Source organism: Pogona vitticeps, chromosome 2, assembly GCF_051106095.1.
Source record: "Pogona vitticeps strain Pit_001003342236 chromosome 2, PviZW2.1, whole genome shotgun sequence".
Lineage (NCBI taxonomy): Eukaryota > Metazoa > Chordata > Lepidosauria > Squamata > Agamidae > Pogona > Pogona vitticeps.
In genome coordinates this window covers 282,392,033-282,415,663 of record NC_135784.1, presented here as the reverse complement: position 1 = coordinate 282,415,663, position 23,631 = coordinate 282,392,033, and the positions used below count along the sequence as shown (strand labels likewise).

Genomic DNA, 23,631 nt, shown 5'->3' with positions numbered 1-23,631 from the left:
AACAATTGAGGTTACAATACTTTGCAAGCAGCCAGTATTGACGTCTGAAAAGAGAACAAGCTTCTTCATCTTACACTGCACTGCCAACATTGTTCACCATCCCCTGATCTTGTAGGAGCATCCTCCACCTGTCTTAGATTTCTTGTCTGTCAAAGTTATTTAGCTGGTCTTTTAGATACTCACATCCCAAAGAGCTTAGGACTTTACAAGAAACCATTGTGATAGTAATAATTACATGTCATCCAATTATAGAAACCCTTTCCAGGGTTTTCTACGTAGAGGGGATTCAGAAGTGGTTTATTGCTCCCTAGTTCTTGGTCCATTCTGGGCTAGTACAGCTTGCCCAAGGCACCACATACTGGCTCTTTTCCTTTGAGTCGCAGTGTGGAATCAAACTCCCGATCTATGGCTCCCACTGCCAGATACCTAAACCACAGAGCTCTCCTAGCCAACATGAAACCAATGCTATAGGTAACCAGACTTAGTAATCACTGCTCTTTGAACTATGCCCAGAAGGAGACAGACAACATAGTTGCTTAAGAGCCATCACATAATAGCCAGGCTGCTGCATTTTGGACTAACTGAGATCTCCGAGATGCATCTTATCTACCAGAGCAGTGCTTTCCAACCTTGGGTCCCCAGATGTTCTTACACTACAACTCCCAGAAATCCTGGCTAGCACAGCTAGTGTTGAAGGCTTCTGGGAGTTTTAGTCCAAGAAAATATAGGGATCCAAGATTGGAAACCATCGCCCTAGGTTACCACTGCAAGGGCAATAGAGGCCATTTTCTCTCTCTCTCTCTCCACGATGGTATCATAGCTGGTACATTTGGTTAAATTTGTGGAGTGTGAAGAGGCTATATTTGGACTACTATTCCCAGAATCCCTCCAGCCAACAATGCCACTGTCACGGATGCTGGGAGCTGAAGTACGAACAAGTACCTATTCCAAATTCTACTACAGCAGGAGCCATTTGTACCTTTGGGATTATTTTCAGCCTATACCAGTTTTAAACTAAATTCAGTTAAAAGTAAGCAACATAACCATCAACAAGTCACTGGGAGCTTTTAGATACTTTGAAAACAATAGGGGCTCATGTCACTCCCAGTGTTGAATACATTCTGTAGCTATATAGAAGCACCTCTGTCTTTGTCATCTTAACTGGAATTGGGAAGGTCTTTGGCCAATCTTATTTAATTTTTAACCTTTCGAGTCATTTGGCTATTAGTGTAATAAGCAGCAGAACAAATAAGATAAGGAAGCATCATATAGCAGAATGGCACCCCTTCTCACTTTGATAAAGCACTCCAATTTGGTGCAAGAAATTGATGGGAAGAAGATTGAGAGAGTCATGCAAGCAAACTGTACTCATCTATCAAAAACCCTGCAAGACTAAAGATCGCATTTGTGGCTGCTGAAACCAAGGTAGTTCAAGGTTCTTCAAAGCAACAAAGATCCATACTTTTCTACTGAGCGAGCAGGAGATATATCAGTTATTGTACTAACAGTAATTAAGTTCAAGGATTGCTTTTGTTGATCAATAACAAGATGGTAGCATTGCATGCAGAGAGAAATTCCTGTTTGACCAATACGCCATTTTCCATGCCAGGACTGCAGATTGCTCTGTCTTCATACAGTCTTCTGCAATACAAACAGGCCTTGCATTTTACTTGATTTCATTCCTAGAAATGACTGGTAATGTTTAATCTTTTGTTCTCTTTATGGCAGCAAGAATTCATATTTAGTTAGAAAGCTTTGTTTTCTCTGCAGTGCTTGTGCTTTTCTAGAATATTTTTCGCTCATCTCTTTCCCCAGCCTTTAGCCACTTCCTGTGTTTTCCACATACTCCTAACACCTCCATTAATTCCCAATCCCATATTTTTCCACTTATTTATCACATACATTTTTTTAATGTTTTGTAGTTCATATTTTTATTTGTGCTTTGATTTTTCACCGAGAAGATTGCTGGGTGGGTAGGAAAAAAGAAAGTTGCAATGAGGGCTGTGTACGGGTTCCCCAATTTTAGTTTGGAGTATAATTCAAGAGTTCAGAATGGATCTTCATATAATCCAGAGCAATCTGAATTGATTTGTAAAATCAGATTGACAGCCTTCTATTGACTTGCACTGGAAAACAAAAATTGCTACAATGTTTTGTTTTGTACTGATGTAGGTGAAATTTGGAGGCATGCTTTATCCTAAGGAGGGGGATCAATCTATCAGTTTTCATACAGGTAGCTGTAAGGGCTCATGTCCTAGGCACGTTTTGTTTTTTTGGAGGAAGGCTGAACTGATTTGAGCCCCATCCAATTAATTTCTGCCCCAAATCCAAATCAATTTACAAACTGACTTCACACAGAGCTGACCATTCAGGCCATTCTGATTCAATCTAGACTTCAATCACACCAGACTGATTCTGTTACTAATTTGGGTTTTGGCCAAAGCTGGTACACAGCAACAGCTGCAACGTCTTTCACATCACTGAATGACTGCCTTATGTGCCAAAGGTGTGAGTTAGGAACTTTCAAAGCTTCCATCTAGCATGGCTATTGGTGAATTAAGGGAGCTGAAATCTAAAGCTTCTGGTGGGCCAGATGTCTCCCTACAACATATGATGGCTTTCCAATACCAAATAATTGCACAAAATTTGGCACTGAATTTGTTCTGTTGTGATCAGGCTAGAATTACCCTTAATCTTTTTTAAAAATTCACAATAGAAGGGGTCAAGAGTAAAGGCATCATGGGATACCAGAGGTTTCACTAAATACTAAGCCCTTACAGATATTCTTAATTTGTACAGACTATATTTACAGGTGAATAGAAGAAGGAAATAGTCATTACGTGGAGAATTGTATTTAATGCGAAAACTGTGCAAAAGAACCTTATGACTTAATACAAGCAAAATCAATGTAGCAGAAAGAGACTGGTTCATTCATTCATTCCTCTTGTAACTATCGCTCTCTTTTTTGCTTCAAATTCCCATCTATTTAGGCATGCTTCCACTTTATATGAATGTTTTAATTTTTAATTTTTCCTTTGTTTGTTTTGTTCTCTTCATCATAGATGTATTCTATTAATAGGATAACTTTAATAGGTAGGAATGTATGGGTGTGAAAGCTGGACTGTTCAGAACGCTAACAGGAAAAAAATGGTGGGCTGGAGAACAGCTTTGTAGATACCCAAACAAGTGGTTCCTAGAGCAAATCAAGCCTGGATTATCTTGAGACTGTTCTATTTTGGGCACATCATGAGAAGAAAGGATTCTCTGGAAAAGACAATAATGCTGGGAAAGGTAGAAGGCAACAGGAAAAGAGAAAGACCAAATATGAGATGGACTGACTCCCGAAAAAAGATCATGGTCTTCAGTCTGCAAGTGCTGAGCAGGGTGGCTGAGGACAAGACATTGATAAGTCACCATGAGTCAGAGGCAACTTGATGGCACAACAATAACAACAATAATAATAGAAAAGGCTGCCGAGATTCTGGGGTCTCCTCCTGTAACTGGAATGTTTTTGCCTTTCCCCTTTGCCAAGGAAGTAGAAGAAGGAATAGTTTGTGCCTGCCACATGAAAAATGTGTAGTGTACATAGTAGTACTTGATGGTCTCCTCTCTTCTGTCTCCAGGGGAGTGGTTTATTTCTTCCTGAGGATGCTGCAAGGTAGAACTATCTAGTATGACTGATGAGTATTGGCATTCCCATGCTCCAAAAATCTTCCATGAAGGGTTTTGCATCATAAGCTCATTAACTAGGAACAACAATGCTATGATGGAACAGCTACTCTTTGAGTGCTGAGGCATCTATACGGTCATTACAGAAAACCGTATCAAACAGATCGGACAAACCTACTTTCATTTATCAGTCAGGGCAATGATAACTGTGTCTTTCATGTAACAATGAAAGTCAATCTTAATTCAGAAAGCCTGGTTCTGTGGGTTATATTTCTTCTGTAGGATTTTTATACTTCCTCAGGCTATTGAGCTGCTGTAGCATTAAGCGGTATCATCACCCACAGCTATAAATTGTCCACTTAGAAAGATTCAGCACTTTCTGAATGGGTTTTGAGTTCCCAATCCATCAAGTCTGGATGCAATATTAAAACATACATACAGTAGTGTTACAATGAAAGGACAAGATAGCTTTTTTAAAAGTGATATAGATCAATTGAAAATTTGCTTCTCTATGCCTGAAAGACACTATGGTAACAAATCAGCGGAGAAGTAGAAAGTCAACTCCATAGAGGTGTAACCAGTTCTCCAAAATTTTCTCGTTCTCCATGATTTTCCAAACTTACATGCTGTGACTTCCACAAGCACCAGCAATATTTCCTGTTTCTTATATGAACAAAACCCTATTTCATTCCCACTTTTTTCATCCTTTACCTGAAGTTCTGAGCAGAAACCTTCTAAACCTTAGTGCCCTTTTCAGTGAATCCTGTGTAGGAAAATTGCCATTTTGTGTGACAACTATAATAATCATACACAGTCTGGAGTTTTTTCTTCTCTTTGCAGGTGAATACTACACTGGAAAGATGCTATTTTCCACAGGAATTGTAATAATCCTGCATAGGTAATCAAGCAGGTGGTGATGGAGCAGCTCCAGACATTCCTAGAGGAAGAGAATTGCCTTGATCCTTTCCAGTCTGGGTTCAGACCATGGCATGATACTGAAACAGCACTGGTTCTGCTGCACAGTGACCTTTTAAGGAAAGTTGATGGAGGAGGAATGACATTGTTGGTGCTCCTGCATCTCTCAGCGGCTTTTAATACCATCAGCCATGGTATCCTCCTGGAAAGACTGATGAATGCAGGGATCAGGGGGACTGGTGCTCAGCTGGCTCTGCTCCTTCCTCAGTGGTTGTATCCAGAGAGTTCAGCTTCGGGAGGAACAGTTAGCTCCTCGGACGCTCAAATGTGGAATTCCCCCAGGGTCATAAGTCTTCCCAGTGCTTTTCAACATCTATATAAAGCTGTTGGGAGATGTCATCTGCAAATGACGTCTCCCAACAGCTTTATATACAGTGGTGCCGCGCTTGACGACGTTAATTCATTCCAGCGAAATCGCTGTAGAGTGAAAACGTCATCAAACAAAACAAAAAACCCATTGAAATGCATTGAAAACCATTCAGTGCGTTCCAATGGGCTGAATACCTGCTCGTCCAGCGAAGATCCTCCATGGGGAGGCCATTTTCTGTGCCTGTAGTGCGAAAAATCAGTCCTAAAAACAGCAGGGGGGCATTTTCTTCAACCGGTGGCCATTTTGAAACCCAACAATCAGCTGTTTGCTGATCATCATAAAGCGAAAATCGGTTCCCAAAGCAGGGAACCGATCATCACACAGTGAAAAAACCCCATTTAAACCATCATTTTTCTATCGCAAAAGTGATCGCAAAAATGTCAACGTTATGCAGATTCATCATTAAACAGGGTAATTGTCCAGTGGGGCACGACTGTATCTGTATATCTCTCCCTTACATCCTATGCAAGGGATGCTATCCAGGTGCTTCAGCATTGCCTGGTCTCAATTCTGGAATGGAGCAGAGCTTGCTTATTTATTTATTTATTTATTTATTTATTTATTTATTTATTTATTTATTTATTTATTTATTTATTTATTTATTTATTTATTTATACCCCACCCATCTGGTCTAAAAGACCACTCTAGGCGGCTAAACTGGAGTTGGACCCAGAAAAGATAGAGATCCTTCATCTCAGGGGCCCTTCTGACAGGTTAGTTAGGGGATTGTCTCCCTAGGCTGGACAAGGTAACACTTCCTCTTAAGAATTGAGTCTAGAACCTGAGTGTTTTTCTGGACCTGGCTCACCTGAGGCTGATTGCTTAGCTCCTCTACCTGGAGGACGGGCCCTGAAAATGTTGGTGCATGAACTGATTATCTCTACGATTCACTGCTGTGATGCTGTTTACATGGGGCTGACCTGGAAATCACAAGAAATTTAGAATGTGGCTATTGGGCTGGTGTCAAGTGTGAGTAAATTTGAACACATCTCCCCAGTCCTCGCTCACCTTCCAGATCAAGTTCAAGGGTTTGGTGTTTAACTTATAGGGCCCTCCATGGTTTGGGAGCTCGTTACCTGTTGGAGCACCTTTCCCAAAGAACATTGACCAGATCCTCACAAGTCATGCTGTTATGGATTGCCACACTGAGACAGAGCAAAAAGACTTTATTGGAAATTGAGACGTTGTGGTTGTGTCACCATACTTCTAGAATGGGCTTCCAGTCAAACTGCACCTGACGTCCGCCCTCCCAGCCTTTAAGAGATTATCCATCCATCTATTGTTCAATGCTGACTGAGTTATTAGTTTTATGTTGTCTATTGACATGACTTACTTTATTAGATTTCTTTTTATTATTGTCATATTATATTATTTGCATTGTTCACCACCCAGAGTAGTGCTTCACACGAATCGGGTGGTATAAAAGCTCAGTAAATAAATAAATAAAACAGCTTTGCATTCTTCCCAGGAAAAAATGAGCACTGAAAGATCTAAGAAATCCTATGAGATTTTACCATGAAAAAAGTATATTATCCAGAGAAAACTTAATGTAAGAAGAAGTGTTTCACTCCCTGCTGAATTACAAGTTCAGAACTAGTAGGCTTGCAATATTGAAATTAATGAATTTTTGGCCTAACATGTCATTAATTTCTTATGGGCATCATATTCAGGCCCATGCAGGAGTCCTCTTCCACACCCACTTAACTGGTGGTATGAATGATGTTTTACTAATTAACAGGTAAGAGGAAAGTCTCCATTATTCCCTACCCAGTGCTTAAAGCAGAGAAATACCAGCTTTTTCAGAGGGACCATAGGAAATGCCATTGCAACATGCAAATTGAAAGCCCCATGACTGGATCTCCTCATGCCTGGGTCCTTGAAGCTCCCAAGAGTATCTGAAACATAAGGTATAAGAAGCCCTGCAACAGATAGTTTGGTACCCATAAAAGGTGAACTTTACATCCATACTAGGGAATTAGCCTATACATTTTGGCATTGGCCTTAACATCAAAATAGCCAATCAAATGTGGTAAGAGTGGGGGATATTTAACTTCTACTAATCCCACCACTTGGATCAAATATGGAAGAATGATTGGGTTTCCTGGAATCGCACAAGTGGCACCAAATATGGAAAGCCATGATTTTCAACAGATAGAGGACTGTGGTGGACTGTCATTTGCAAACAATAAATGAAGGAAAGGGGGAAATCCTTCTTTTCTCATTGCCATGAAATTTCTCTGTACAATTTTTTTCCTCTGGGAAATCTCACATGAAATCTCAGAAGGTCCGTAGTCATTTCTTCTTGTGGAAATGCCAAGCTGTGCAAGATGATTACAATTCCTGTGCAGGATGGCATCTTTTCTGTGCAGGATTTGCTTGGAAAGTACGGAAGAAACAACAGGCTGTGTAGAAGGGCATCTTTCCTACACAGGGTTCACAAGAAAGGATATTAAGCAGGGCACCCCCTCCCCCAGCACAGCCAAACCTCATGAGGCAGCTGCAGCCAGGATTCCCCCTTCCGCTGCCACTTCTGGGTCCTCTAGGTCCGCAACCATGATTCCCCCTTAAATCGCCATTTCTAGTTCCGGGTCCTCCAGGTCCATCGGCATGATTCCCCCTTAAACCGACACTTCCAGTCTTCCAGGTCTGCATGCCACCCGCTTCCCCCCCCCCATTTTGGACAAACAAGCCCAAAAGGTTTTGCCACCACTGGCCTAGGATGTCTCGCAGATATTTATTCTGGCTTGTTTCTAGATACATTTTCTGGGTGGACCCCCATATTTCAGCACCGTAGCATATCTGTGATATAACTTTGGCCTCGTAGATTTTAAGAGTAGGTGGGAACTGTCTGCCACCTCGGCCCCAATAGAACCTTTATAGAGAGTTAATAGTGTTGGTGGCAATTTTATTGGTATTCTCTAGGTGGTTTTTCCAGGATCCAGTTGAGGAGAAGTTTAGTCCTAAATATTTAAAGGACTTCACTTGTTTTATAGGGTGGCCATCAATCTGCCATGCATGATTTTTAAAACCTATTGGCAAATACTTGTGTTTTAGTTTTTTCCATAACTGATTTTCAGTTTTTCTTGTGCTGCTAGTTGATTAAAAGCTTTCAGCAGCCTCCCTAGCCCTTGTTGTGTTTGCTATCACCACCATTGTTTGTCAGGATATTGTACCCCATAATGTAGAATTTACTCTTTGCATATGAATCTGAGTGTATGAACCAGAGTGTTCTGTTAGGAATCCATTTTATAACAGGTGTCCGGCTACAAGGTCAGCACATGTAGTTGATGCAGTACTCAAATGTGTATTGGGCATGATGTAATGTCTAGGAGAAGACATCAGGTGATGTGCCAGTGATTGGTTGTTCTCACTATATAAGTAATGCACACTATAGTGGGAAAGGGCGCTTCATATGAAGAGTTGCTGCATGAAATGCTGTTCGTTTATTTTGCCGATAAGTGCATTGTTTAGTCTGCTGTACATAACTCAGCTGTAGATATTTTGTAAATACATGGCTGAAAAGGAATCTACCATTTCTGTGAGTCTCTTTACTGTTGACCTGGAAGACTGCCTTGTCTCGGATCCATCTCCACATCCAAAGATTCCTGACATTGTTTTGTATGCAAGCTGCTTTTGGCTTCATTTTCAAAGGAAAAGCTGGATGAGAACTACTGTATAATGAACAGAATCATTCTACCTTTATATTAGTGTGTCTTCCTTATATGGTAGATTTTAAATCATGAGTTTATGTTTGAATTCATGATGTCATAAATTAATGTACTTATTTTTATTCAATGAAACTACCATTAGTTGCCTTCTGTGTCATATGCTGGGGTATATCTTAAATAATAACAATAACTTTGGAAGGGACCTGATGGATCATGGAGTCCAGCTCCTGTCAAGGAGGCACAGTGAGGTATCAAACTCCCAACCTCCGTCTCCACAAGCTGCACAGTCCCAGGGCATCCCGCAGAAGAAGAGGATGGTAAACCACTTCTGAGTACTCTCTACCTAGAAAATCTTGAAAAAGGTTGCCATGACTCAGAATTGCCCTCACAGCACATGATTATTATTTTATTGTTATATAAATATATAGCAGGCTTTTCCTATAGCTTTTCCACAAAGGAGGAGGGGGACTAAACTAGTAGGAGAGATTATTTATAATCTGCTACTGTTTAAATACTCTGCTTTAACTTGCAAAAGACTTTCATCATGTAATTCAATTCCATTTTGCTTAGTACATGAGAGTCTTTCAAGATATAACTCAAGTGCTTTCTCTCAGCAAGCTAAATGCATTTTTGCACTGATTGAGGTAGCCTATTTCAGCTCCTGACAGGAAGCGATGGGAGCAGTCAGGTCAGACTGGGTGAAAAAGAACAAAATCCGTCTCATATTCAATCAGCCACCAATTACAATTTATCAGCAGGAGAGCTGGCCTGAAATGAGTTTCCTTTCAGAGGCAACTCTTTGCACACTGCTTAGATGTGCAGATGCCTGAAAAGCAGTAAATACACCAGCACACTTACTTATTTTCATACGGTCTGTCTGAGGTTCCTGGGGCGATCAAATCTACACTCATGGGGAAATACAGTAGGTCATTTTTGTCTGTCTGTTCAGGCCTGGACTTTTATGCTTGTCATTTCTTCTCATCAGAGTTTCATTCTTACACATACATTTATCACTTTAAAATGTTGAGGTCTGGATAGGAATGAAAGCCTGTGAGTTTATGCAGAAGCTACACAAGTTACACCATAGGGTGGGCCATATGCAGCTTCCCATAGACAGGTGGTTTGCAGCCCCAAATTACCTGTGATCATCCCATTAATTTTTAAAATAAACAATTTTTTAAAAAAAAATCCTCCAAAAAAGGGCCCATTTCTACTCTTGGAAGTCTCCAGGAGGTATTACTTTTCACACTGAGGATCATGAGGAAGCCCCCCCCCCCAATCCCTTAAAAAAGAAAGAAACTGGAGGTTCTCTTATGAGTATTTCCTGTTTATTCTCCAACCCTATAACCCAAACTAGCCATTTCTGGGAGTCAACAAGGTTTGGGAGCAAAGATATGGCCCTTTACTCACATATTTTCCCTCAGGTTATTCAGAATTTTCAATGAAAGACAACAAATATTCTGCTCCACTTAAAATAATGCATATTGTTGTTAATGCTGTGGAGCCTCTTAAACTTGATATAGCTTAGGGCAGTGCTTCCCAAGCTTTTTTGAGTCACAACCCCCTTTTATAATAGCCAAGTAACCTGCACCACCCCACCATATTTATATAAAAAGGCATTTTAAATGAGGTACATTAATCTGTTCTCAGAAAGTAGAGGCTCCTCTCTCCTACAAAGGGCCTGTTTCACATACATACAAATACACATTAACTTTAATATCCTGCTCTGAAAAGTCAAGGAAGAAATTATTTAACAAGGGTTACAACACATATACGATGACCCACTAGAAATGTTGTGACCCCCCTCCGGGGATCATGACCCCCAGGTTGGGAAACACTGGCTTAGGGTTTGAGCAAGTCTTTGGCATAATCTCAATTTAAACTATCATATTTTTCTGTTTATAAGATGACCCAATGCATCAGTTGACTCCCCCTTTTCTAACCCCCAAATATGAAAAATTGCAGTCGCACCCCTTTGATCCTGAAGCCCTTTCACGACTGCTTTACACTGTGGGTTCGCAAAAGGCAGGGAAAGCTGCTCCCTTCCATGTATAAAACGACCCTCAATTTTTTTGTCTAATTATTTAAGTAAAAAGTGTCATTTTATACACGGAAAAATACAGTAACATTTCTGTGCAAGGTTCTTCCTTTGACTAAAGAAATGAATTCATAACTTTCAGTACTTTTTTTGGTTTTGTTCAGAAAGAGTGTTTAATAGTACAGTAGATATAATCTGGTCTATTCTAGAGAATTTCCCAGCTATGCTATTGCAAATTAGCTGGCTTAGCACACAAAGTAACAAAAAGGGAGAAAGCCCTGCAGAAAATGGCTTTTCTTCAGTGGCCTTTTCTTCTGAGCATTTGCACCAAACCACAGCTTAGCTCATGACTTCATGAGTGATTGCTTTCTTCCCTAACGCAGTTACAGTGACATAAAAGCCAAATGTCTTAATTCTCTCTTGCACCGTTCAGCCTAGCCCATTATTTCACACATTTCTCCTCCAGCACACAGAGAGAGGGAGAAATATGTTCCTTTAGGCTGAAAATATGAACTTTGTGATAAGGAAAACAGTTCACCAATTCAAAAGTTGTTAACTGTAAGACTGAGGGTAACAGCAAGATTTCTCTCACGGGAGTGCTGTACTTCCTGCCCACTGCCTAGAAAGAGAGCCAGACCCTGCCAATTCCCCCACCCTGGAAGATAAGACCACCTGGACCAGATCCGGGGAGGCTAGAGAAGGATTTGAACAAACTAACAGTCAAGGGGACCAGGACTGTATTGGCAGGATGGGGAGAGAAAACACGGGAAGTAGTGGAGGCGGGACTGGTAGATATAAAAGGAGGGGGAGGAGAGGTACCGGGAGGCTGGGAGTGGATATGGGTTAAAGACTCCTGGACGGGAAAGGTAGAAAAACTGAGGGTCCCGAAGGAGGGAGCGCATGCCAGGAGGAGGAGAAAAGGTACCCCTAAACCATCATACTGGGGTGAGAGAGAGACCAAGGAGTGGTGGAAGAAATTAAGAGACAAGAAGGAAAAGGTGGAAAGAGAATGAAGGAAGAGATTAGAATGGAAGATGTGGGAGAGGCAACGGACAGGACCAAGGGAGGACCCTGGCAGACGGGGGAACCCTCCAGGGAGTGTGACTGGGTGGACTATCGAGACGAAGACACCATCCCCTTACTGGAGGGGGAGAAGGGATTATTATTAAACCTGGGTACTCCACTTGAATGGCCGGGACCCTGGAATGTTCAGAACGGAAACCCTTTTAAATTTGACAAATGGAAACCCCCAGTAGACCTGTTGTCTGATGGGAAGAAAGGTGGGAACACAAGTGCTAACACAGGATTTTTGTTAAGCCATGCAATAAATGTTACCCCCATTTCGAAGCTGAGGAAGTCTGGTGATTTATTTGGGGCTGGCTTGGAGCCGAACATCGAACCCTCACATTAACCGAAAGATAAAAAAAATAAAAAGGGTGAGTTTAAAATGTGTGGACTTTGGGCAGCTGCATGAGACTGCTGGTAACAGCAAAACAATGGCTCTCAGAGTGTATAAAATTGCTAACAGTTTCAAATATGTATATATTATTCAGCAATCCTTGCATTTGTCCATATTTCCGACACAAGGAGCACTTCAGCCAGATTAAGTAAAAAATATTTGCTTTTGGTTCCATGCAGCAGATGTAATGGTATAAAGCCATGCATCTGGAAGCAATAATTTGTCAAGTTAAGTAGCCAAAATGCTGTTTCTAACATCCTCATATACTATGTTTGCATTAAGAGGTCACTGTAGCCTCCAGATGATGATACAGCTAGAAATGACAAACCATATGATTAGCCTATCAAAGAAGTTTGAGTGGAGTACATTTTATTGAGTTCTGTAATAAAGCATGCTCTCTCACACAAATTCTCTCTCTTTTCCAATTCGCCTCGTCACTCACTCTTAAAACCAGTCTTGCTTTGCTCAAACAGCTGCATTTTATTTTATCTCTGCTTTGCCAGAGGGCTGATAGAAGACCTGCTGCCACCACATTACAGCTGCTTAAACACAGTGATCCATTCCAAGAAAGGTGGTTTGTTGAAGGAGACTCACAGGGAAAAGTCATTTTTATGCCATAGATTTTAGAAATGAAAGAAAGAAAAGAAACACAACCCTTAAGATTATGCACTTGTTCCTAAGCACTATGCTACTCTTTCATTAATTCTGGATATAGAGATTCAACAGACCCTCTGCTGTTATTCATTTGTTTGAAAATGGCTGACACTATGTATTAGTTTCTTAATTCTTTTCTATCTGCATATAACAAAAGAGAGAGAGAGAAAGCAATGTGGTCCTTATACACAATCCAAAGACAAATGTGGGTGATACCTTTGTTAGAGCACAAAAATATCAGAAGTTGACAGCTAGCTTCTTCTTGTGATGTTTTGGATGTTGCCATCAACAGCAGCATCCTCAGGCAGGTCACATCCAACTTATGGTATCCTTTTCAAGCAATATGAACTATTTAAGGACTGGTTTCACCATTGTCACCTTCCAATGAGTTTCCATGACCAAGCAGAAATTTGAACCCAGGTATTCTGAGTTCTAGTTCATCACTCTAGCCATTAAAACACATGAATATACTAATAAAGGTATCAGCCACTCTTGTCTTTGGATTACATTTGTTTGTAAGTGAATCCAGAGACAGAGTCCCTTACTACATCTCAGGCCACTGTAGGTCCTTTCTTAAACATCATGTTTCTTGTAGTCTGGACTCTCAGTTGATTGCAACAATTCCACTTCCACTTCCCTGAAGTTGAAAAGCAGAAATCCAATCCCAGTAGAATGAAGGGACAAGCCCATCATTGCTCTGACTGGTCACACACCCACTGTTACCCTGCTGTATTGTGATAGAAATCCAAACATTTCAAAAAGACTAAGAAACAATCTCTATTGCTCTCTAACTATTATATATCAGGGAAGAGCTGCAATTCCTCATGAAATTTCATGGATGCCATGCCAGGATAAGGTTTGTGTTGTTTAGATGGTGAAACAGCTTCTGCTGTGTCCCATCTCTATGTGCCATGCATGAGCATGGTCTTCCCCACTATACCCTCTTATGAAAAATGCAAGATAAATAAATGTAATATAAACACTGCTACAGTGCCCTACACTCATGGCAAGGAAGGTGAAATCCAGCCTCCTCAGCTGTGCCTATGAGACAAAATCACTGGTTTATACAGGTGCACTTTCTGACAACAGCTCCTCACACTTTGTGGGGCACCACCCTGTTGGACCTTTGAAGAAGAGTTGACTTCAGATGCTCCCATGCACCACCAGTTCATCAAGCCGTCCATCTTGTGCTTTTAAATGCTTCTGTGAACTAATGTTCTTCTCCAGGTTCTTTCACTGTGGCCATACATGCTGATATGGTTTTCTGGTGATCTGTTTGTACATAAGCCTCAATCTTCTTCTTCATCCTTTCCTGCTGGAGACCAGATGTAGTAATGGCAACATTGGCCTTGGAGACTCTACATGATGAGGTTGTACTGAATCCAAGCTAATTTCCAAGGAGCTTCAGAAAGGTGTTCTCCTCCTTTCTCTTTATTTTACCTTGTACAATCAGCTATAAGCTTGCTTCTAGTTTCTCATTTCAGGTCATGTAGTAATCCCTCTGCAGGACTGGCCCTCCTGTTTTGCAGGATGAGGCACCTTCATCAGGTAGTAAGTAACAGATTAAAAGAGGTGGAAAATTCACCCTCCTCCTGGTAGAAAGCTCTACCATTGTTGAAGAGGATCTAGCTGGTAGACCATGGGCTGCAGAAAATACCAGAGTGGGACAGCGTAATATGGCAGTACTTTAAAAGGTATACATATGCATACTGGGAAAAGGTCTGTGCATGTAGTTGCTAAGTTTTGAAGGTCAAGCAAGCAGCTGAAATTGGACCTGGAAGCCAAAGCTGTATTTGAAGATATCAGAGAAATATTGAGAAGGTGAAATTCAAGCCTACATAGAATTCATTGCTCCAAATTTGGGAAAAGAAGCAAAGCAAGGCAATGAAGCATGGCCAGTAAGAAAAGCAACATGATGTCTTCTTTCATCTCAGCATCCCATTAATGTTTCCTTGCTGCTCTTGATTTGCCAGTGCAATGTGCTGTTTATTCAGCATCTTTCCTGTTAAAAACAAAGCAAAACAAAAAACAAAACAAAAAAAAGGAATTCAAGAGACAAGACATTAGTCAGAAAGATCTGTCTCGTTTTTGGATCACATACACTAGCTATTGGGGACTATTTTGAAAGCAATGTCTAGAGCTTATTGGGGGGGGAAAACTTCAAGAAGAACCTGATGTGTTTTTGACTGGCTCAAGAATCCATAGACGTGCTTCAAGGATAAGAGCTATAGGTGCAAAATACTTTTCCCGTTAAGGACATTGGCTTGCTAAGAGGGAATGCATGTGTGATTTACAGCAGTAAATGCAGTTTATTACCCACAATGGAAAGCAAGAGACTTAATGTGGATAGATTTTACTTTTAACACGATGTAACGTGAAAGGAAGAGGCATTACTGCAACCACAACAGGAGGCCAGGAAAACTGCCCAATGCAACAAAACTGTCACGTTATGTTTACAAACTGTTGCAAAGCTGTCGCAGCTGCTTATTCAAAGACATTAGTAAGGGTGGTAATCAACTGACATACCAAAGGGATTTGTGAAGACAAATAGAAGTGGTTTCACCATGAACCTGTTAAATTCTTCAGTTAAACATAACCATGAGATGCCTCATGCTGATATCTAGGAGCCTGTGTGGGGGACCTGCTGCTACTTTGGTCTTCATGGAATCACAGAATCACAGAATGGACAAGCTGGAAAGGACACAAGGATCATCTAGCCCAATCCTCAACAAATCCCAGAAAAGCATCCCTCGAACTTCTCAAAATCTCCAGGGAAGAAAAGTCCACCACCTTCTAAGGTATGACAATGTTATGACCATGTTTCTTCTCTCTTTAGCACTATACCCAGAAATAGAGCTATGCAGTTTGGTCTGCAACTCCAAAAATGATGAGATCATCAACCTTATGTGGCTTCAACTCTGCCATGCTGGTAACCAACCTATTAATTTGTGTTAAGGTCACTTAGATTTAGGGTATGTTCTAAATGAATTACAAATAAGTCTATCACATGATCCTAACCTTCCTCTACTTAGACAGGACATTTTAGTCCTTCACCATCACATTTTGTTGCAGAATTGACATAGGACTTGAATAATATCAAATTTTCTTTATTTTTTATTTAAAATATTTATATGTTGCCCTTCTCCTAAAGGATCCAAGGCAGCTTACAGCATTAAAAGTAACAAAGTTGAAAGCTAAAGGAATAAATTATTATATTGTTAAAAAGAATTAAACATATAGGATCATATGGTCACCTGGAGAGCTTAAAACTATCGTCCTAGTTCCCAGCCATTGTTGTCATGCCCAGTTTTGCTTGGTTAGCTTATGTTTCTGATTTTTTTAAGGGGCTGAGACAAAATTGCCCAGCGAATCAGTCACTTTTTTGCCATTGATGCTAGCCAATCTACTAGTTACATATTGGGAGAAAAACACTCTGTGTTCATTTTGGCAAACCACAATGCCAAGAAGCAGAAGTGGCATGCTCTAGTTGTTAGTGGATTGATCCCCTTTGATGGGAGAAGCATCGGGATTCCTTGCAGATTCAGGAAATGTAAGGTGAGCAAACTGAATCCTACGCCAATTTGTTTATCCACCATGCACTAGAATTCCATGGTAATAATGCTAAAAGATACCCTAGAACATGCTCACTGTAAGTTATTGATGATGATGATGATGTTTTATTTTGTTTATCCATGTAGATTAGGGTTAATATATTGCAATTGTTATGATGTTTATTTTTGCCCATCATTTTGTGCTATGCACCACAATGTGTTCTGGAAAATGCTTTATACAAACTAACAATGATTATGTTTAGATCTCTTCTGTAGCATGGAAAATATATTCATAGAACTATGAATCATACATTCACAGTACTGGGAAGAATGAAAGTGCAGAATGACAACCACAACATTCTTCAGTAGGCTGAAGAAGTGACCAAGGGATTGTTGCAGGAAGTTAGAAACCTGAAGGCTGGTTCACACAAGCATTTTCATCAGGAGGAGCTTGCAGTATCACAGTATCATTTTAAAACTGAGTTGTGTGTTCTTAGCTTTAGCGTTCATACAAAATAAGGATCTCATGGATACATCAAATGACAATTATATCATGTAACTGAACTGAACATGTAGGGCAGTGGTGTCGAACTGTGGCCCTCCAGATGTTCTTGGACTTCAACTCCCAGAAGCCTTCACCACCACCTCTGCTGGCCAGGATTTCTGGGAGTTGAAGGCCAAGAACATCTGGAGGGCCACAGTTCGACACCACTGATGTAGGGTAACCTTTTCGCTGCTGGAAAGAGCATAGTGTTCTGTCGTCAACAACTCTGTTCGGTCATTACCCAACATCTGTTGCATAAGCGAGAACACAAAACACACCTGGTCCTGACAATATGGTTCCCACTTGCAGAAGAGGTACTGGATACTTCCTTGCACAACAGCCCACTGCACAAACAGAACAACGGAGCAGGATTTTGCCCATAGTCATCATGAATGTAAGGTGCATGGCAATGAAATCACTGATGCAACCTGAGGCAATCAAAATGCCTGATAGAACTTAATTTTAATGCCTGCAATGTGCCATCACTTTCAGGATGATAAGCAAGATGAAATCCCCATGAGCTGAACTCAGCTTGGTTTTCTTTTCCCACCCTCTTTTTATTTTGATTAGCAACTTCTGAAGAGTTCTGGAAGTGTAAAATCTTGCACCATATTTTAAGTGACATTTACTTAACTCAATATGGTCTTTGGAAGTGATCCACTAAAGTGCAAAGGGAAGCTCAACCATGGTTCTTCCATTAGAACAAGAGAAACTCTTGACAACAGCAGAAATCCATACTGCCTGGCAGCTACCCATTCTGCCTGTGGAGAGGACAGCATTTTTCACATGAGAAGCATTGTTAATTAAACAACTTAGCAAATAGCAAAGATATGCAAAGGCTGTTTTATTTGCCTAAACTTTTGGTCCATGAATAACTGCTGAGGAAGGGGATTTTAATGCTGTTGTTTGTATTTATGTGCTTTCAAATTGTTTTTAATTAAATTGGATTTTATATTTAATTTGCTTCAGTCTGCTTTAATAATAATGCTTATTGAGTTCTTACCAGTGCCTTTTATAAAATCTTGTTGTAGCCCTTGAGTTCCAATACAGGGAGAAATGTGGTGGTGGTGGTGCTGTGGGCATGTGTGTGGGCATGTGCATGTGTGTACACACATGCATGAGTGTGTACAAGAATGTGCGTATCCACCCTGTCTTATTCACTTGTATGCAAATTCCATGCAGGCCTGTTGGTCTGTTTGTTACATATTTATACTGTCCAGTGATCTATGTTGGACAAATTACAGCCCCCAAAATACAAAATTCCAGCAAAGCAATCATGATTTAAAAGGTCAGATAAAAGCAAGACAACATAGGCTGAAGCAGCACATAATAAAATCAGAAACAACGCTACTAGCTAATAGAAAACAGGGCAGAGATTAAAAAAAACACTATGAACAGACCTTGAAATTTTTGGAAAAATAACAAGTTCTTGTGGTACTGAAAAGACCAGAAGACATATGTGTTAGGCAACGCTGAGGGTGGCATGCCACAGATGTGTGCCACCTAAGAAATGATATAGTTGCCAAGCTCATCTTGTTTGGTTGGACCACCCAAAGAGGTCCCAGATGAAATTCAAATAATCAGGAGGTAGATATAAGAGGATATACTCCTTCAGGTAACCTAACTCCCCCATCAAACTATTTAAGGTTGAATGTTAAAACTGGCACTCCATAGATGTGAGCTATTTATTAATATTCTGAGCCTTAACTGTAAAACGATCCCTTATAAGCATCTTCATCAATAGTTCAGAATATTGCTTGATCCTATATATTCCACATCTATGCATAACCAAGCATGTCTATTATTTGCTGGTGGCTCATTATTTCAATTTGCAAAGTGTCATCTAATCAAAGAGTGAAAAGAAATAATGTGTTGTGATCTGGCTGATGAATCACACACACACATATACAGCACCAAGTGCCAGAGGCAAAAAAATCTTGCAAATGAGCAATCAGAGGGCAGAGATTTGTTTCTGAAGAATGTGTACTAGGTAATTTAAGCAGCAAAAACAGCAAAAAGTTACCATTTCAGACTGCAACTTTCAGAATCCCCTAACAAACATGGCAAATTCTGGGAATTGCACTGTGGGGATTTTGTTCCAAATTTCTCAGAACTGGAGAAATTATAGTCCAAAGCAGTAACTTTTCCAAATGGCTGTTTAGACTAAAAAGACCTACTTATTAAGAGGACCAACTAGGCAGGTTGCCCTCTGACTGCTGTCCTTTCCAGAATTGCCACAACAAAGTTGTCTGTGGAAATTAACCTTGTAAGTAGGGTTGGCACATCTGGAGCATCCCTTTCCTTGGGAACTCAGGGCCAAAACCTGAGAGACGGGCAAGTGAGTCTTCCTAGTGTAAAAATAGTGGAGTGGGCAAGATTTGGGAGGAAGCCAGAACAATTGCTGGGGCAGCTGACTGGGGGGGGGGAAATGGGCACATGAGGAATGTGGGTAAATCCAGAATCCAGATAAGGCCTGGCTTATCCACAGCTAGAGGGGGATATTTTGGTGACAAGGCAAGCCACAGAACGCACCCAGAAGCTACAGCAGTTCCTACATTTCTCCTGGGGTTCACACGCCATATGATCACAGGTAACACATAAGGAATTTTTTCCAGTCTCTGTTCTTCTGCTGGGACATACAGAAGGATCACCATTAGCCTATAGATAGCTTTTCCCAGGCCTTCTGGTTCTGAGGGCAGGAGTCTTGCAATGAGAAGGCTCATAAGTTGTGGTGCTGTCACCCTAACTCTCTGTCTTGCTCCAAATGAAACCATGGGTTCTCTCCTATGTCCCCTGCTCAATGTCTGACTCTTTGTCAGACACTGTGCCCACATGGTACAAGCATGGCACAGAGACATCTTTACACTAAGGCAGTGTGCCTTGCTGTTGTCAGCTGGGAACGGTTAGAGATGGGTGCCCAGGCTTTAAAGCAACCCCTCCCTCCCTCCCTCCCTCCCTCCCTCTCTATTTATTTATTTATTTTATTTATTTTATTTATTTATTTGATTTTTACCCCGCCCCTCTAGACAGCGTCTACTCGGGGCGGTTTACATAGGCTAAAACAAATTAAAAGAACATATAAATAACATATATAATACAATAATTATAAGCAATATTATTCAAGATGGCTAAAACTCAAATAACAGAAGAAAAGGAAAGAAAAAATAACTTAGTTGACTGGGGGGAAGGCCTGTTTGAATAACCAGGTTTTTAGTTGGCTTTTAAAAGCACCCAGCGAGGGTGCCAGCCGAATTTCAGTGGGGAGTGTGTTCCACAGCCGAGGGGCGACCGCCAAGAAGGCCCGGTTTCTTGTTTTCTCCTTCTGGGCCTCCCTCGGCGTCAAACCCCTCAGCCGACCCCGCTGGCTATATCGGGTGATTCGGGTAGATCTGGGTGGAAGGAGGCGATCTGCCAAATATTGAGGTCCCAAACCGTTAAGGGCTTTATATGTGATCATTAGCACTTTGAAGTCAATGCGGAAACGAATAGGTAACCAGTGCAGTGCAACCAGAGTGGGGGAGATATGCTGAAATTTTCTCACCCCACTAATAAGCCTGGCTGCTGCATTCTGGACCATCTGGAGTTTCCGCAGGAGCCTCAAAGGCAGCCCCACGTAGAGTGCATTACAATGGTCTAATCTCGAGATTACGAGCGCATGGACTAGAGTAATGAGGGCCCCCCGATCAAGATCTCTCTCTCTCTCTCTCTCTCTCTCTCTCTCTCTCTCTCTCTCTCTCACACACACACACACACACACACACACACACACACACACACACACACACACAATATTACTTCAGACTTTCTCTTCCAACATCACTTACCTTCAGATTTAACTCCCCATCTAGAGATCTACACCTAGATGTGTGAGGCACTATTGAACTCCAAACGTCCTTCTCTACCTGTTTTTCTCTTAGATTTTTCTGTAACTTAAGACTCCCCCCCATTTTACAGCAACACAGTGTAGCAACAACGATTATAGTTGTAGTACTCACTTTCTAAAATTAACCCATACTATAATAGGAATAGGAATTGATGCCTTTGAATCGTGGTGCCGGAGGAGGCTCTTGAGAGTCCTCTGGACTGCAAGAAGAACAAACCTGTCCATTCTAAAGGAAATCAACCCTGAGTGCTCACTGGAAGGACAGATCCTGAAGCTGAGGCTCCAATACTTTGGCCATCTCATGAGAAGAGAAGACTCCCTGTAAAAGACCCTGATGTTAGGAAAGTGTGAAGGCAGGAAGAGAAGGGAATGACAGAGGACGAGATGGTTGGACAGTGTCATCGAAGTGACCAGCATGAATTTGACCCAACTCTGGGAGGTAGTGGAAGACAGGAGGGCCTGGCGTGCTCTGGTCCATGGGGTCACGAAGAGTCAGGCATGACTAAATGACTAAACAACAAATAATAGGAACTGCACTATTCTTATCCATACTTCTTTCATTAATTCAGGCATTGTTACTGGCAGAGGAGATGTAAGGTCTGATGGATTGGTTGCTAATTTTTTAAAATTAGGTGCAGTTAAGTTGTTCAGAAACACTGCTGGTTCTTAAACAACAAATAATGAAGCAGTGAAATGACAGTACTTGGATGCCATCCTTCTTTAAAAGATTCTGCTCTGTTGAAAAAGTACACACTTGAATTTAGGTATTATTAAACTATAATTTTGATATATTTGTTTTTAATGTATTAAATACATTTGCAAAAGCCAAAATGACCTGCATCCTCCTATTCATCAATTTTCAGATTAAACTAGCATCTCACTATTTTAAATGTAATTGGTATTTAATTACATTGGTGAATGTTTATTTCTGTTAATAAGGATATAATGAAGTTAATGTCTCCTTGTTGCCTTCTCTAATGCTCTTCTCTTGCTCATGCGAGTGGCAAAGAAACAACTTGCACTCTATGAAAATGTATATTTTTGAAACAATTTAATGACCACAATTTCCCACATGCACATCTTCTCACCCTCAGCCATAGGATCTGCAGAAAATGAAAATAAACAACTCAGATCTTATACATTGAAAAAGAGTGATTTGATAATTAACAATTATGCTTACTGAGAAAAGTGAATTTAAGATTATGAAAAATACTATTATATTTTCAAATGTTTTAGCTTTAAAGCATGTTGTAAAAGAAGTGCTATCTATTGACTAGGGGTAGGTTTTTTTTTTTAATTTCTTGGATGACATATCCCATAATTCTCCGTTCTGAGAGTTCTGACTGACAGACAGACACCTAAATGAGGGCAACAAGGATGATCAGGAGACTGGAAAGCAAGCCTTATGAGGAAAGTCTGAAATAAATGGGAATGTTTAGCCTTGAGAATAGAAGACTGGGTGGGGGGAGATGATAGCCCTTTTCAAATACTTGAAAGATAGTCGTACAGAGGAGGGGCAGGATCTGTTCTCAATCATCCCAGAGTGCAGGACATGTAATAATGGACTCCAGTTACAGGAAGCCAGATTTTGGAGGAATATCAGGAAAAACCTCTTGAATGTCAGAGTGGTACAACAAAGGAACCAATTACCTTACAAGGTGGTGAGTGCTCCAGTATCAGAAGCATTCAAGAGGAAACTGGACAGCTATCTGTCAGATCTGCTTTGATCTGGATACCTGTGTTGAGCAGGGGGTTGTACTCTATGGCCTTATAGGCCCCTCCCAACTCAGTTATTCTATGATTCTATGAAATATGGCTCACCTGGAAGAATGGTCACAGCTTGAAGGCTCTGAGACTTAGCTAGGCCTAGCTTCACCCAGCTTCCTGTTCAGAAAGAAAGCTCCCAACCAGCACCGGGACAGATACAGGAAACTTGTGTGGACCTGAAAATCAGACCAATGAAGGCAGAAATAAACCTCAAACAGGTGTTTCAGTGTACAGTAGGATTCCTTTAACTGCAGGATCAGTATCTGCTGATTCATTTATCCGCTGGCTGAAAATACTAAATTAAAAACCACAGAAATACCTATTTATATGTATTTCTCGGGTGTATTTACCAGATGTAGCCACTACATCTGGTAGGCAGAAAGTGCTGGCAGAAAGTGAGGAAGAATTAAAGAACCTTGTAATGAGGGTGAAAGAGGAGAGTGCCAAAAGCAGCCTGAAACTCAACATCAAAAAAACTAAGATAATGGCCACTGGTCCCATCACCTCCTGGCAAATAGAAGGGGAAGATATGGAGGCAGTGACAGATTTTACTCTCTTGGGCTCCATGATCACTGCAGATGGAGACAGCAGCCACGAAATTAAAAGACGCCTGCTTCTTGGGAGGAAAGCGATGACAAACCTTGACAGCATCTTAAAAAGCAGAGACATCACCTTGCCAACAAAAGTCCGAATAGTCAAAGCTATGGTTTCTCCTGTTGTGATGTATGGATGTGAGAGCTGGACCATAAAGAAAGCAGACCGCCGAAGAATTGATGCCTTTGAATTGTGGTGCTGGAGGAGGCTCTTGAGAGTCCCCTGGACTGCAAGGAGAACAAACCTATCAATTCTAAAGGAAATCAACCCCCAGTGCTCACTGGAAGGACAGATCCTGAAGCTGAGGCTCCAGTACTTTGGCCATCTGATGAGAAGAGAAGACTCCTTGGAAAAGACCTTGATGTTAGGAAAGTGTGACGGCAAGAGGAGAAGGGGACGACCGAGGATGAGATGGCTGGACAGTGTCTGCGAAGCAACCAACATGAAATTGACAGACCT

At 41.0% G+C, this 23,631-nt stretch overlaps 1 long non-coding RNA gene across 1 annotated transcript in view; it reads right to left on the bottom strand.

The window, feature by feature from the left end:
• Positions 1 to 11,711: 11,711 nt before the first annotated feature.
• The window catches only part of LOC144586391 (uncharacterized), a 51,758-nt gene continuing 39,838 nt past the window's right edge, over positions 11,712 to 23,631 (bottom strand). The window contains exon 2 of the long non-coding RNA XR_013541187.1: positions 11,712 to 14,835. This is a non-coding gene — a long non-coding RNA (uncharacterized LOC144586391). The remainder of the gene's footprint in view (positions 14,836 to 23,631) is intronic.